The sequence below is a fragment of the Lycorma delicatula genome, chromosome 1 (genome assembly GCF_047948215.1).
Source record: "Lycorma delicatula isolate Av1 chromosome 1, ASM4794821v1, whole genome shotgun sequence".
Classification (NCBI taxonomy): Eukaryota; Metazoa; Arthropoda; class Insecta; order Hemiptera; family Fulgoridae; genus Lycorma; species Lycorma delicatula.
In genome coordinates this window covers 376,284,587-376,301,029 of record NC_134455.1, presented here as the reverse complement: position 1 = coordinate 376,301,029, position 16,443 = coordinate 376,284,587, and positions in this window count along the sequence as shown.

The following is a 16,443-nucleotide window of genomic DNA, read 5'->3' as shown; positions in this document are numbered from 1 at the left end:
TTGTGCACACATGTTGGGGTAACCAAGCTTATCTTTAAAGAATTCGCATACACAATACTTTCGCAGTCGTTATCTTCACTTGCAATTTCTCCAATTTTACTGCGCCGGTTATTTATTATCATTTCATTCACGGTTTCCGATTAACCCATCGTGTTTTCAGTTAGGTGATCCCAAAAAAATGTGCTTGGGATGAACGTTGGCACCGTGCAAATCGATGGGGGGGGGGGTCACGCTATGGCTATTATGTTTTCTCCACCCACACGCATCAGTGGGGAATCAGGGCTTACTTATGGTGGCAATGGTGAAACTCGATATATGATGAACCTGTGAGGAGTGCGGGAAGGACATGTGCTAAGCGAGTCTGGATCTGATAGGCTGTCCCCGGCAAGGTTAACCATTCAACAGATTAACACGCCGGTAACGTGGAAAACGAGGTCGGCATGTGTTTCTATGTAAAGGGAGGGATCCGGACGGATAAGCACCTTAGATAGGAGCAAGAAAGGGTGGGCAAAGACTTTATTCATAGCACTTCAAGGTGATAGTGTTATCCTAAAATACGAAGAACACTCTGCTTGTGGATGCGAAAAATATTCTTGGAGGTTGGGAATGGCTATAAGGGGTGAGAGGAGGCCATGAAAAAAAAAAGAAATTATGTACGCCTATTAACCAGCTCGTCACTCACATTTGTTCTCCCGTTTCCGAACATTTTGCAGGTTTTTATGGTCGTAGGGTATGATATTCATTCTCATCGTATATCTCAACAATTTGCTGACGAATTTCCCACACGTGTAATTATTTGCTTACAAACATCGGACTACCGAACGCAGTTCTGTAATCGATGAAACATCTAGAGGAAACGGCGTGTTGAACACGATAATGGATATATACTGAACGATGTAGAGAACTGCTGCTGTGGGACGGTAAAAACACCAACAAAGCCAGTGCTGCATCAGAACACATTAATGGATTCCTTTCAGTTTAAAAGACGGCTAAGGTGTACCTCATCTTTTGATGCACTTGTTGAATCGTGTACAGTAGTGATTACAACGTGGTATAGTACACTTTTTTCAGCATCATCATATATTCTAACACATTATGCTTATTATAAGGTTATTAGAATTTATTGGATGATTCTTATATAGATTAATTAATATAATTAAATAATTTTTGAGTTAGAAAATTAAAAAAAATTTTTTTTTCAGGTGTATTAATTGTCATTTATACTGCTTTTGTATAATTATCTCAATTTCAAAACGTCTGGACTCTCGGTAATGTTTCATGTATATTATTAATTACATAGTCGTAACGTACAGTTTTTTCACCATCGTGTGGTATTCTAACAGTTTATAGTTGTATGATTACTAGATAGATTTAATTGGATAATAGCCCTATGTTAAATTAATTTGAAAACACATAAAGGAATGTAAAATAGCGTCAAACCAATTAAATAAAAGAAAAACCTATAGTATATAGTACTCTCATGGCGGTATAAATACTGTCATCAGTAGTTCATTTTATCAGTGCAAGATTTAAATCTGCAGTTCTATTAGATAGTATATCTTTAACTGAATTCGAATTTGTAGATTTTGAAAGATACGGTGTAATTGTTGCTTATATATTTAATAGTTATGAAATATTTATTTTTGACAAATAGTAATTTTCTCTTTATTTCATTAATAAATAGGGTTTTGTATTTTTTCTCATGATTATAATTTGTGGTGATTGATTAAACGATTATGTTTTGAATGGTGTTGCAGATGTGTTGTTTTTTATAACTATTAAAAAAATTACAAAAAATATTCTTTTATCATAATTCTTTTGTTCTATTGTTACAGGTACGATACAGGCAATTTACTTCATAGGTTAAAGACTGTGGATTATTTGAACAGCGTTAACTTTACTTAAATATTTATCTCTGTTAATGTAATACTATCTACTGGAAGGAGGAATATTTATTTCGTAGCGGGTGGTTCTTTTTCCAGTATGTTAAACGAATTATTTTACTGATTTATCAACAAACTTATTTATATATATTTTTAAATATATGTATATTCGTATAATAAATATATTCATGGTATTTTAAGAAAAATATCGTGTTCGCCCAGGTAAGTCCCACTGTAGGTTGTGTTTATTTTTTATTCATATATTTTTATACATGTGTGTTTTTTCAGGTTTTTTATGCATTTAATTTTTTCGGTTATGTTTCAGTTTTAAGTCGTGTTCGTATCCCAAACAGTACACTTTGGTGAAAGTTATTAGAAACAGGATTTTAATTTTTTTTATTGATTATTATTTTGTAGGATTAGCTGTAGAAAAGGTATGTAAAACATGATTATATCTTGAAAATAGGAGGAAAAAAAAAATTTTTCATGCATGTTTTTTGGAAAACTTCCAATTCCGGATCAAACAATTTACTTCTCGCGTTAAATAATTTTTATGGCGATTTTCTTTAATTCTGATATTTTTGTAATATCATATATGCTATTTTTAACTGTTTGTAGAACTCTATTCATTAATAAATGTTTAGGTTACTGTATTGCCTTGGTTTAGTTGTTCGGTTAGCTTTAGTAGAGTGAGTTGTGTAGTCATTTGTTTTTGCATAAGTATTGAGCATGTTCTGTGTGTGCTTAGTTGACGCATTGTTAAAAAGAATGTTCTTAGGATACAAATATACGATCACCCCTTCAAAAGTACAGCCTGATTCTAATGCAGATCCTAAAATTCAAGAAAATATTTGTGATAAGTATTCACTATCATCAGCATATTTTCTAACAGGTAATAATAATTTTTTTATGAGGATTATTAGATAATATAACTATTGTTTCATTAATATCATGAAGATAATATTTCTGATGAATAAACTTCTTTTTTTTGTTTTCAGGTACATATGTTACATGTATAGAAATGTTTGCTTAATATTAAATACATCCTATTTCAAAGAGCTGTTCGGTGTGACTAATACATGATGTTCAGTATTAATTCCATAACGGTAGGAAACATTTTTCTCAGGAACTTAGTGCTATATTTTTTGTTGGTTTATACATATTGATTTAAAATTATAAGATTTTATTGTAAAACATCCATGCATAGTTAATTAATATTATATTTGATTATTGTTTGAGATTTAAAAAATATGTTTATTTGTGTTTCAGATGCATGATTTGTCATTTAAGTACTGTCATTATTTTAAAATTATGCCACTTTCAAGACTATCGAGCTGATTAATATATCATGTTCAGTATAATTTAAATAGCGGTAATGTACTGTTTTGTTAGCATCTTCACATTAACTAACAGTTTTTACTTGTTATACGATTAATAGATTTTATTCGATAATACGCACATAGATTAATAATAAAGTCATAAATTTTTGTTTAAGACTATTAAAATACTTATAAATTATTATTTTTTTTGTTGTTTCAGATGTCATTGTTATCATTTAACACCCTACTTATTTATAAATGGATGCTTTGAAGACTGCTTGACAGTGAGTACAATAAGAGGGACGATCAGAATGTAAGGTACAGCCAGTCTATTAAACAAACATATATTTTTAAGACAAACCTACATGTTTATATATATATTTTGACTGCCTGTATTTTTGTGTATCCATTTATGTGTTTCTCACTCAGTTTAAATAGTGTAATGTAGCACCCAGCTCTCATCCAGTATGCGGATTTCTTTCAAAACATGTGGACCAGTCATGGAATATTGTTGATGAAAATAAAAGAGCTGATGCGAAAAGTTGATGTCTGTGGTTGTCGGTCAACAGATGTGGCACAATTTGTGCACACATGTTGGGGTAACCAAGCTTATCTTTAAAGAATTCGCATACACAATACTTTCGCAGTCGTTATCTTCACTTGCAATTTCTCCAATTTTACTGCGCCGGTTATTTATTATCATTTCATTCACGGTTTCCGATTAACCCATCGTGTTTTCAGTTAGGTGATCCCAAAAAATTGTGCTTGGGATGAAAGTTGGCACCGTGTAATTCGAGGGGGGGGGGGTTCACGCTATGGCTATTATGTTTTCTCCACCCACACGCATCAGTGGGAAATCAGGGTGGCAATTAAGGTGGCAATGGTGAAACTCGACACATGATGAACCTGTGAGGAGTGCGGGAAGGACATGTGCTAAGCGAGTCTGGATCTGATAGGCTGTCCCCGGCAAGGTTAACCATTCAACAGATTAACACGCCGGTAACGTGGAAAACGAGGTCGGCATGTGTTTCTATGTAAAGGGAGGGATCCGGACGGATAAGCACCTTAGATAGGAGCAAGAAAGGGTGGGCAAAGACTTTATTCATAGCACTTCAAGGTGATAGTGTTATCCTAAAATACGAAGAACACTCTGCTTGTGGATGCGAAAAATATTCTTGGAGGTTGGGAGTGGCTATGAGGGGTGAGAGGAGGCCATGAAAAAAAAAAAAAAATTATGTACGCCTATTAACCAGCTCGTCACTCACATTTGTTCTCCCGTTTCCGAACATTTTGCAGGTTTTTATGATCGTAGGGTATGATATTCATTCTCATCGTATATCTCAACAATTTGCTGACGAATTTCCCACACGTGTAATTATTTGCTTACAAAAATCGGACTACCGAACGCAGTTCTGTAATCGATGAAACATCTAGAGGAAACGGCGTGTTGAACACGATAATGGATATATACTGAACGATGTACAGAACTGCTGCTGGGGGACGGCGAAAACACCAACAAAGCCAGTGCTGCATCAGAACAAATTAATGGATTCCTTTCAGTTTAAAAGACGGCTAAGGTGTACCTCATCTTTTGATGCACTTGTTGAATCGTGTACAGTAGTGATTACAACGTGGTAACGTACATTTTTTTCAGCATCATCATATATTCTAACACATTATACTTATTATAAGGTTATTAGAATTTATTGGATGATTCTTATATAGATTAATTAATATAATTAAATATTTTTTTTTAGAAAATTAAAAAATTTTTTTTTATTTTTCAGGTGTATTAATTGTCATTTATACTGCTTTTGTATAATTATCTCAATTTCAAAACGTCTGGACTCTCGAAATGTTTCATTTATATTATTAATTACATAGTCGTAACGTACAGTTTTTTCAGCATCGTGTGGTATTCTAACAGTTTATAGTTGTATGATTACTAGATAGATTTAATTGGATAATAGCCCTATGTTAAATTAATTTGAAAACACATAAAGGAATGTAAAATAGCGTCAAACCAATTAAATAAAAGAAAAACCTATAGTATATAGTACTCTCATGGCGGTATAAATACTGTCATCAGTAGTTCATTTTATCAGTGCAAGATTTAAATCTGCAGTTCTATTAGATAGTATATCTTTAACTGAATTCGAATTTGTAGATTTTGAAAGATACGGTGTAATTGTTGCTTATATATTTAATAGTTATGAAATATTTATTTTTGACAAATAGTAATTTTCTCTTTATTTCATTAATAAATAGGGTTTTGTATTTTATCTCATGATTATAATTTGTGGTGATTGATTAAACGATTATGTTTTGAATGGTGTTGCAGATGTGTTGTTTTTTATAACTATTAAAAAAATTACAAAAAATATTCTTTTAACATAATTCTTTTGTTCTATTGTTACAGGTACGATACAGGCAATTTGCTTCATAGGTTAAAGACTGTGGATTATTTGAACAGCGTTAACTTTACTTAAATATTTATCTCTGTTAATGTAATACTATCTACTGGAAGGAGGAATATTTATTTCGTAGCGGGTGGTTCTTTTTCCAGTATGTTAAACGAATTATTTTACTGATTTATCAACAAACTTATTTATATATATTTTTAAATATAAGTATATTCGTATAATAAATATATTCATGGTATTTTAAGAAAAATATCGTGTTCGCCCAGGTAAGTCCCACTGTAGGTTGTGTTTATTTTTTATTCATATATTTTTATACATGTGTGTTTTTTCAGGTTTTTTATGCATTTAATTTTTTCGGTTATGTTTCAGTTTTAAGTCGTGTTCGTATCCCAAACAGTACACTTTGGTGAAAGTTATTAGAAACAGGATTTTAATTTTTTTTATTGATTATTATATTGTAGGATTAGCTGTAGAAAAGGTATGTAAAACATGATTATATCTTGAAAATAGGAGGAAAAAAAAATATTTTTCACGCATGTTTTTTGGAAAACTTCCAATTCCGGATCAAACAATTTACTTCTCGCGTTAAATAATTTTTATGGCGATTTTCTTTAATTCTGATATTTTTGTAATATCATATATGCTATTTTTAACTGTTTGTAGAACTCTATTCATTAATAAATGTTTAGGTTACTGTATTGCCTTGGTTTAGTTGTTCGGTTAGCTTTAGTAGAGTGAGTTGTGTAGTTATTTGTTTTTGCATAAGTATTGAGCATGTTCTGTGTGTGCTTAGTTGACGCATTGTTAAAAAGAATGTTCTTAGGATACAAATATACGATCACCCCTTCAAAAGTACAGCCTGATTCTAATGCAGATCCTAAAATTCAAGAAAATATTTGTGATAAGTATTCACTATCATCAGCATATTTTCTAACAGGTAATAATAATTTTTTTATGAGGATTATTAGATAATATAACTATTGTTTCATTAATATCATGAACATAATATTTCTGATGAATAAACTTCTTTTTTTTTTGTTTTCAGGTACATATGTTACATGTATAGAAATGTTTGCTTAATATTAAATTCATCCTATTTCAAAGAGCTGTTCGGTGTGACTAATACATGATGTTAAATATTAATTCCATAACGGTAGGAAACATTTTTCTCTGTAACTTAGTGCTATATTTTTTGTTGGTTTATACATATTGATTTAAAATTATAAGATTTTATTGTAAAACATCCATGTATAGTTAATTAATATTATATTTGATTATTGTTTGAGATTTAAAAAATATGTTTATTTGTGTTTCAGATGCATGATTTGTCATTTAAGTACTGTACTTATTTTAAAATTATGCCACTTTCAAGACTATCGAACTGATTAATATATCATGTTCAGTATAATTTAAATAGCGGTAATGTACTGTTTTGTTAGCATCTTCACATTAACTAACAGTTTTTACTTGTTATACGATTAATAGATTTTATTCGATAATACGCACATAGATTAATAATAAAGTCATAAATTTTTGTTTAAGACTATTAAAATACTTATAAATTATTATTTTTTTTGTTGTTTCAGATGTCATTGTTATCATTTAACACCCTACTTATTTATAAATGGATGCTTTGAAGACTGCTTGACAGTGAGTACAATAAGAGGGACGATCAGAATGTAAGGTACAGCCAGTCTATTAAACAAACATATATTTTTAAGACAAACCTACATGTTTATATATATCTTTTGACTGCCTGTATTTTTGTGTATCCATTTATGTGTTTCTCACTCAGTTTAAATAGTGTAATGTAGCACCCAGCTCTCATCCAGTATGCGGATTTCTTTCAAAACATGTGGACCAGTCATGGAATATTGTTGATGAAAATAAAAGAGCTGATGCGAAAAGTTGATGTCTTTGGTTGTCGGTCAACAGATGTGGCACAATTGGTGCACACATGTTGGGGTAACCAAGCTTATCTTTAAAGAATTCGCATACACAATACTTTCGCAGTCGTTATCTTCACTTGCAATTTCTCCAATTTTACTGCGCCGGTTATTTATTATCATTTCATTCACGGTTTCCGATTAACCCATCGTGTTTTCAGTTAGGTGATCCCAAAAAAATGTGCTTGGGATGAACGTTGGCACCGTGCAATTCGACGGGGGGGGGGGGTCACGCTATGGCTATTATGTTTTCTCCAACCACACGCATCAGTGGGGAATCAGGGTGGCAATTAAGGTGGCAATTGTGAAACTCGACATATGATGAACCTGTGAGGAGTGCGGGAAGGACATGTGCTAAGCGAGTCTGGATCTGATAGGCTGTCCCCGGCAAGGTTAACCATTCAACAGATTAACACGCCGGTAACGTGGAAAACGAGGTCGGCATGTGTTTCTATGTAAAGGGAGGGATCCGGACGGATAAGCACCTTAGATAGGAGCAAGAAAGGGTGGGCAAAGACTTTATTCATAGCACTTCAAGGTGATAGTGTTATCCTAAAATACGAAGAACACTCTGCTTGTGGATGCGAAAAATATTCTTAGAGGTTGGGAATGGCTATGAGGGGTGAGAGGAGGTCATGAAAAAAAAAAAATTATGTACGCCTATCAACCAGCTCGTCACTCACATTTGTTCTCCCGTTTCCGAACATTTTGCAGGTTTTTATGATCGTAGGGTATGATATTCATTCTCATCGTATATCTCAACAATTTGCTGACGAATTTCCCACACGTGTAATTATTTGCTTACAAAAATCGGGACTACCGAACGCAGTTCTGTAATCGATGAAACATCTAGAGGAAACGGCGTGTTGAACACGATAATGGATATATACTGAACGATGTACAGAACTGCTGCTGGGGGACGGTGAAAACACCAACAAAGCCAGTGCTGCATCAGAACACATTAATGTATTCCTTTCAGTTTAAAAGACGGCTAAGGTGTACCTCATCTTTTGATGCACTTGTTGAATCGTGTACAGAAGTGATTACAACGTGGTAACGTACACTTTTTTCAGCATCATCATATATTCTAACACATTATACTTATTATAAGGTTATTAGAATTTATTGGATGATACTTATATAGATTAATTAATATAATTAAATATTTTTGTTTTAGAAAATTAAAAAATTTTTTTTTTTTCAAGTGTATTAATTGTCATTTATACTGCTTTTGTATAATTATCTCAATTTCAAAACGTCTGGACTCTCGGTAATGTTTCATGTATATTATTAATTACATAGTCGTAACGTACAGTTTTTTCAGCATCGTGTGGTATTCTAACAGGTTATAGTTGTATGATTGCTAGATAGATTTAATTGGATAATAGCCCTATGTTAAATTAATTTGAAAACACATAAAGGAATGTAAAATAACGTCAAACCAATTAAATAAAAGAAAAACCTATAGTATATAGTACTCTCATGGCGGTATAAATGCTGTCATAAGTAGCTCATTTTATCAGTGCAAGATTTAAATCTGCAGTTCTATTTGATAGTATATGTTTAACTGAATTCTGAATTTGTAGATTTTGAAAGATACGGTGTAATTGTTGCTTATATATTTAATAGTTATGAAATATTTATTTTTGACAAATAGTAATTTTCTCTTTATTTCATTAATAAATAGGGTTTTGTATATTTTTTCTCATGATTATAATTTGTGGTGATTGATTAAACGATTATGTTTTGAATGGTGTTGCAGATGTGTTGTTTTTTATAACTATTAAAAAAATTACAAAAAATATTCTTTTAAAATAATTCTTTTGTTCTATTGTTACAGGTACGATACAGGCAATTTGCTTCATAGGTTAAAGACTGTGGATTATTTGAACAGCGTTAACTTTACTTAAATATTTATCTCTGTTAATGTAATACTATCGACTGGAAGGAGGAATATTTATTTCGTAGCAGTGGTTCTTTTTCCAGTATGTTAAACTAATTATTTTACTGATTTATCAACAATTTTATTTATATATATTTTTAAATATAAGAATATTCGTATAATAAATATATTCATGGTATTTTAAGAAAAATATCGTGTTCGCCCAGGTAAGTCCCACTGTAGGTTGTGTTTATTTTTTATTCATATATTTTTATACATGTGTGTTTTTTCAGGTTTTTTATGCATTTAATTTTTTCGGTTATAATTCAGTTTTAAGTCGTGTTCGAATCCCAAACAGTACACTTTGGTGAAAGTTATTAGAAACAGGATTTTAATTTTTTTTATTGATTATTATATTGTAGGATTAGCTGTATAAAAGGTATGTAAAACATGACTATATCTTGAAAATAGGAGGAAAAAAAATATTTTTCATGCATGTTTTTTGGAAAAGTTCCAATTCCGGATCATACAATTTACTTCTCGCGTTAAATAATTTTTATGGCGATTTTCTTTAATTCTGATATTTTTGTAACATCATATATGCTATTTTTAACTGTTTGTAGAACTCTATTCATTAATAAATGTTTAGGTTACTGTATTGCGTTGGTTTAGTTGTTCGGTTAGCTTTAGTAGAGTGAGTTGTGTAGTTATTTGGTTTTTGCATATGTATTGAGCGTGTTCTGTGTGTGCTTAGTTGACGCATTGTTAAAAAGAATGTTCTTAGGATACAAATATACGATCACCCCTTCAAAAGTACAGCCTTATTCTAATGCAGATCCTAAAATTCAAGAAAATATTTGTGATATGTATTCACTATCATCAGCATATTTTCTAACAGGTAATAATAATTTCTTAATTAGGATTATTAGATAATATAACTATTGTTTCATTAATATCATGAAGATAATATTTCTGATGAATAAACTTCTTTTTTTTTGTTTTCAGGTACATATGTTACATGTATAGAAATGTTTGCTTAATATTAAATACATCCTATTTCAAAGAGCTGTTCGGTGTGACTAATACATGATGTTCAGTATTAATTCCATAACGGTAGGAAACATTTTTCTCAGTAACTTAGTGCTATATTTTTTGTTGGTTTATACATATTGATTTAAAATTATAAGATTTTATTGTAAAACATCCATGTATAGTTAATTAATATTATATTTGATTATTGTTTGAGATTTAAAAAATATGTTTATTTGTGTTTCAGATGCATGATTTGTCATTTAAGTACTGTACTTATTTTAAAATTATGCCACTTTCAAGACTATCGAGCTGATTAATATATCATGTTCAGTATAATTTAAATAGCGGTAATGTACTGTTTTGTTAGCATGTTCACATTAACTAACAGTTTTTACTTGTTATACGATTAATAGATTTTATTCGATAATACGCACATAGATTAATAATAAAGTCATAAATTTTTGTTTAAGACTATTAAAATACTTATAAATTATTAATTTTTTTGTTGTTTCAGATGTCATTGTTATCATTTAACACCCTACTTATTTATAAATGGATGCTTTGAAGACTGCTTGACAGTGAGTACAATAAAAGGGACGATCAGAATGTAAGGTACAGCCAGTCTATTAAACAAACATATATTTTTAAGACAAACCTACATGTTTATATATATCTTTTGACTGCTTGTATTTTTGTGTATCCATTTATGTGTTTCTCACTCAGTTTAAATAGTGTAATGTAGCACCCAGCTCTCATCCAGTATGCGGATTTCTTTCAAAACATGTGGACCAGTCATGGAATATTGTTGATGAAAATAAAAGAGCTGATGCGAAAAGTTGATGTCTGTGGTTGTCGGTCAACAGATGTGGCACAATTGGTGCACACATGTTGGGGTAACCAAGCTTATCTTTAAAGAATTCGCATACACAATACTTTCGCAGTCGTTATCTTCACTTGCAATTTCTCCAATTTTACTGCGCCGGTTATTTATTATCATTTCATTCACGGTTTCCGATTAACCCATCGTGTTTTCAGTTAGGTGATCCCAAAAAATTGTGCTTGGGATGAAAGTTGGCACCGTGTAATTCGTGGTGGTGGGGGGGGGGGGTTCACGCTATGGCTATTATGTGTTCTCCACCCACACGCATCAGTGGGGAATCAGGGCTTACTTAAGGTGACAATGGTGAAACTCGACATTTGATGAACCTGTGAGGAGTGCGGGAAGGACATGTGCTAAGCGAGTCTGGATCTGATAGGCTGTCCCCGGCAAGGTTAACCATTCAACAGATTAACACGCCGCTAACGTGGAAAACGAGGTCGGCATGTGTTTCTATGTAAAGGGAGGGATCCGGACGGATAAGCACCTTAGAAAGGAGTAAGAAAGGGTGGGCAAAGACTTTATTCATAGCACTTCAAGGTGATAGTGTTATCCTAAAATACGAAGAACACTCTCCTTGTGGATGCGAAAAATATTCTTGGAGGTTGGGAATGGCTATGAGGGGTGAGAGGAGGCCATATAAAAAAAAAAAAAAAATATGTACGCCTATCAACCAGCTCGTCACTCACATTTGTTCTCCCGTTTCCGAACATTGTGCAGGTTTTAATGATCGTAGGGTATGATATTCATTCTCATCGTATATCTCAACAATTTGCTGACGAATTTCCCACACGTGTAATTATTTGCTTACAAAAATCGGACTACCGAACGCAGTTCTGTAATCGATGAAACATCTAGAGGAAACGGCGTGTTGAACACGATAATGGATATATACTGAACGATGTACAGAACTGCTATTGGGGGACGGTGAAAACACTAACAAAGCCAGTGCTGCATCAGAACACATGAATGTATTCCTTTCAGTTGTACCTCATCTTTTGATGCACTTGTTGAATCGTGTACAGTAGTGATTACAACGCGGTAACGTACACTTTTTTCAGCATCATCATATATTCTAACACATTATACTTATTATAAGGTTATTAGAATTTATTGGATGATACTTATATAGATTAATTAATATAATTAAATAATTTTTGTTTTAGAAAATTAAAAAATTTTTTTTTTTTTCAGGTGTATTAATTGTCATTTATACTGCTTTTGTATAATTATCTCAATTTCAAAACGTCTGGACTCTCGGTAATGTTTCATGTATATTATTAATTACATAGTCGTAACGTACAGTTTTTTCAGCATCGTGTGGTATTCTAACAGTTTATAGTTGTATGATTACTAGATAGATTTAATTGGATAATAGCCCTATGTTAAATTAATTTGAAAACACATAAAGGAATGTAAAATAGCGTCAAACCAATTAAATAAAAGAAAAACCTATAGTATATAGTACTCTCATGGCGGTATAAATACTGTCATAAGTAGCTCATTTTATCAGTGCAAGATTTAAATCTGCAGTTCTATTAGATAGTATATGTTTAACTGAATTCTGAATTTGTAGATGTTGAAAGATACGGTGTAATTGTTGCTTATATATTTAATAGTTATGAAATATTTATTTTTGACAAATAGTAATTTTCTCTTTATTTCATTAATAAATAGGGTTTTGTATTTTTTCTCATGATTATAATTTGTGGTGATTGATCAAACGATTATGTTTTGAATGGTGTTGCAGATGTGTTGTTTTTTATAACTATTAAAAAAATTACAAAAAAATATTCTTTTAACATAATTCTTTTGTTCTATTGTTACAGGTACGATACAGGCAATTTACTTCATAGGTTAAACACTGTTGATTATTTGAACAGCGTTAACTTTACTTAAATATTTATCTCTGTTAATGTAATACTATCGACTGGAAGGAGGAATATTTATTTCGTAGCAGTGGTTCTTTTTCCAGTATGTTAAACTAATTATTTTACTGATTTATCAACAATTTTATTTATATATATTTTTAAATATAAGTATATTCGTATAATAAATATATTCATGGTATTTTAAGAAAAATATCGTGTTCGCCCAGGTAAGTCCCACTGTAGGTTGTGTTTATTTTTTATTCATATATTTTTATACATGTGTGTTTTTTCAGTTTTTTTATGCATTTAATTTTTTCGGTTATGTATCAGTTTTAAGTCGTGTTCGTATCCCAAACAGTACACTTTGGTGAAAGTTATTAGAAACAGGATTTTAATTTTTTTTATTGATTATTATATTGTAGGATTAGCTGTATAAAAGGTATGTAAAACATGACTATATCTTGAAAATAGGAGGAAAAAAAAAATTTTTCATGCATGTTTTTTGGAAAAGTTCCAATTCCGGATCATACAATTTACTTCTCGCGTTAAATAATTTTTATGGCGATTTTCTTTAATTCTGATATTTTTGTAATATCAAATATGCTATTTTTAACTGTTTGTAGAACTCTATTCATTAATAATTGTTTAGGTTACTGTATTGCCTTGGTTTAGTTGTTCGGTTAGCTTTAGTAGAGTGAGTTGTGTAGTTATTTGGTTTTTGCATATGTATTGAGCATGTTCTGTGTGTGCTTAGTTGACGCATTGTTAAAAAGAATGTTCTTAGGATACAAATATACGATCACCCCTTCAAAAGTACAGCCTGATTCTAATGCAGATCCTAAAATTCAAGTAAATATTTGTGATAAGTATTCACTATCATCAGCATATTTTCTAACAGGTAATAATAATTTTTTTATGAGGATTATTAGATAATATAACTATTGTTTCATTAATATCATGAAGATAATATTTCTGATGAATAAACTTCTTTTTTTTGTTTTCAGGTACATATGTTACATGTATAGAAATGTTTGCTTAATATTAAATTCATCCTATTTCAAAGAGCTGTTCGGTGTGACTAATACATGATGTTCAGTATTAATTCCATAACGGTAGGAAACATTTTTCTCAGTAACTTAGTGCTATATTTTTTGTTGGTTTATACATATTGATTTAAAATTATAAGATTTTATTGTAAAACATCCATGTTAATTAATATTATATTTGATTATTGTTTGAGATTTAAAAAATATGTTTATTTGTGTTTCAGATGCATGATTTGTCATTTAAGTACTGTACTTATTTTAAAATTATGCCACTTTCAAGACTATCGAGCTGATTAATATATCATGTTCAGTATAATTTAAATAGCGGTAATGTACTGTTTTGTTAGCATCTTCACATTAACTAACAGTTTTTACTTGTTATACGATTAATAGACTTTATTCGATAATACGCACATAGATTAATAATAAAGTCATAAATTTTTGTTTAAGACTATTAAAATACTTATAAATTATTTTTTTTTTTGTTGTTTCAGATGTCATTGTTATCATTTAACACCCTACATATTTATAAATGGATGCTTTGAAGACTGCTTGACAGTGAGTACAATAAGAGGGACGATCAGAATGTAAGGTACAGCCAGTCTATTAAACAAACATATATTTTTAAGACAAACCTACATGTTTATATACATCTTTTGACTGCCTGTATTTTTGTGTATCCATTTATGTGTTTCTCACTCAGTTTAAATAGTGTAATGTAGCACCCAGCTCTCATCCAGTATGCGGATTTCTTTCAAAACATGTGGACCAGTCATGGAATATTGTTGATGAAAATAAAAGAGCTGATGCGAAACGTTGATGTCTGTGGTTCTCGGTCAACAGATGTGGCACAATTTGTGCACACATGTTGGGGTAACCAAGCTTATCTTTAAAGAATTCGCATACACAATACTTTCGCAGTCGTTATCTTCACTTGCAATTTCTCCAATTTTACTGCGCCGGTTATTTATTATCATTTCATTCACGGTTTCCGATTAACCCATCGTGTTTTCAGTTAGGTGATCCCAAAAACTTGTGCTTGGGATGAAAGTTGGCACCGTTTTATCTGCGGTGCTGGGGGGGGGGGTTCACGCTATGGCTATTATGTGTTCTCCACCCACACGCATCAGTGGGGAATCAGGGCTTACTTAAGGTGACAATGGTGAAACTCGACATTTGATGAACCTGTGAGGAGTGCGGGAAGGACATGTGCTAAGCGAGTCTGGATCTGATAGGCTGTCCCCGGCAAGGTTAACCATTCAACAGATTAACACGCCGCTAACGTGGAAAACGAGGTCGGCATGTGTTTCTATGTAAAGGGAGGGATCCGGACGGATAAGCACCTTAGAAAGGAGTAAGAAAGGGTGTGCAAAGACTTTATTCATAGCACTTCAAGGTGATAGTGTTATCCTAAAATACGAAGAACACTCTCCTTGTGGATGCGAAAAATATTCTTGGAGGTTGGGAATGGCTATGAGGGGTGAGAGGAGGCCATATAAAAAAAAAAAAAAATTATGTACGCCTATCAACCAGCTCGTCACTCACATTTGTTCTCCCGTTTCCGAACATTGTGCAGGTTTTAATGATCGTAGGGTATGATATTCATTCTCATCGTATATCTCAACAATTTGCTGACGAATTTCCCACACGTGTAATTATTTGCTTACAAAAATCGGACTACCGAACGCAGTTCTGTAATCGATGAAACATCTAGAGGAAACGGCGTGTTGAACACGATAATGGATATATACTGAACGATGTACAGAACTGCTATTGGGGGACGGTGAAAACACCAACAAAGCCAGTGCTGCATCAGAACACATTAATGTATTCCTTTCAGTTGTACCTCATCTTTTGATGCACTTGTTGAATCGTGTACAGTAGTGATTACAACGCGGTAACGTACACTTTTTTCAGCATCATCATATATTCTAACACATTATACTTATTATAAGGTTATTAGAATTTATTGGATGATACTTATATAGATTAATTAATATAATTAAATAATTTTTGTTTTAGAAAATTAAAAAAATTTTTTTTTTTTCAGGTGTATTAATTGTCATTTATACTGCTTTTGTATAATTATCTCAATTTCAAAACGTCTGGACTCTCGGTAATGTTTCATGTATATTATTAATTACATAGTCGTAACGTACAGTTT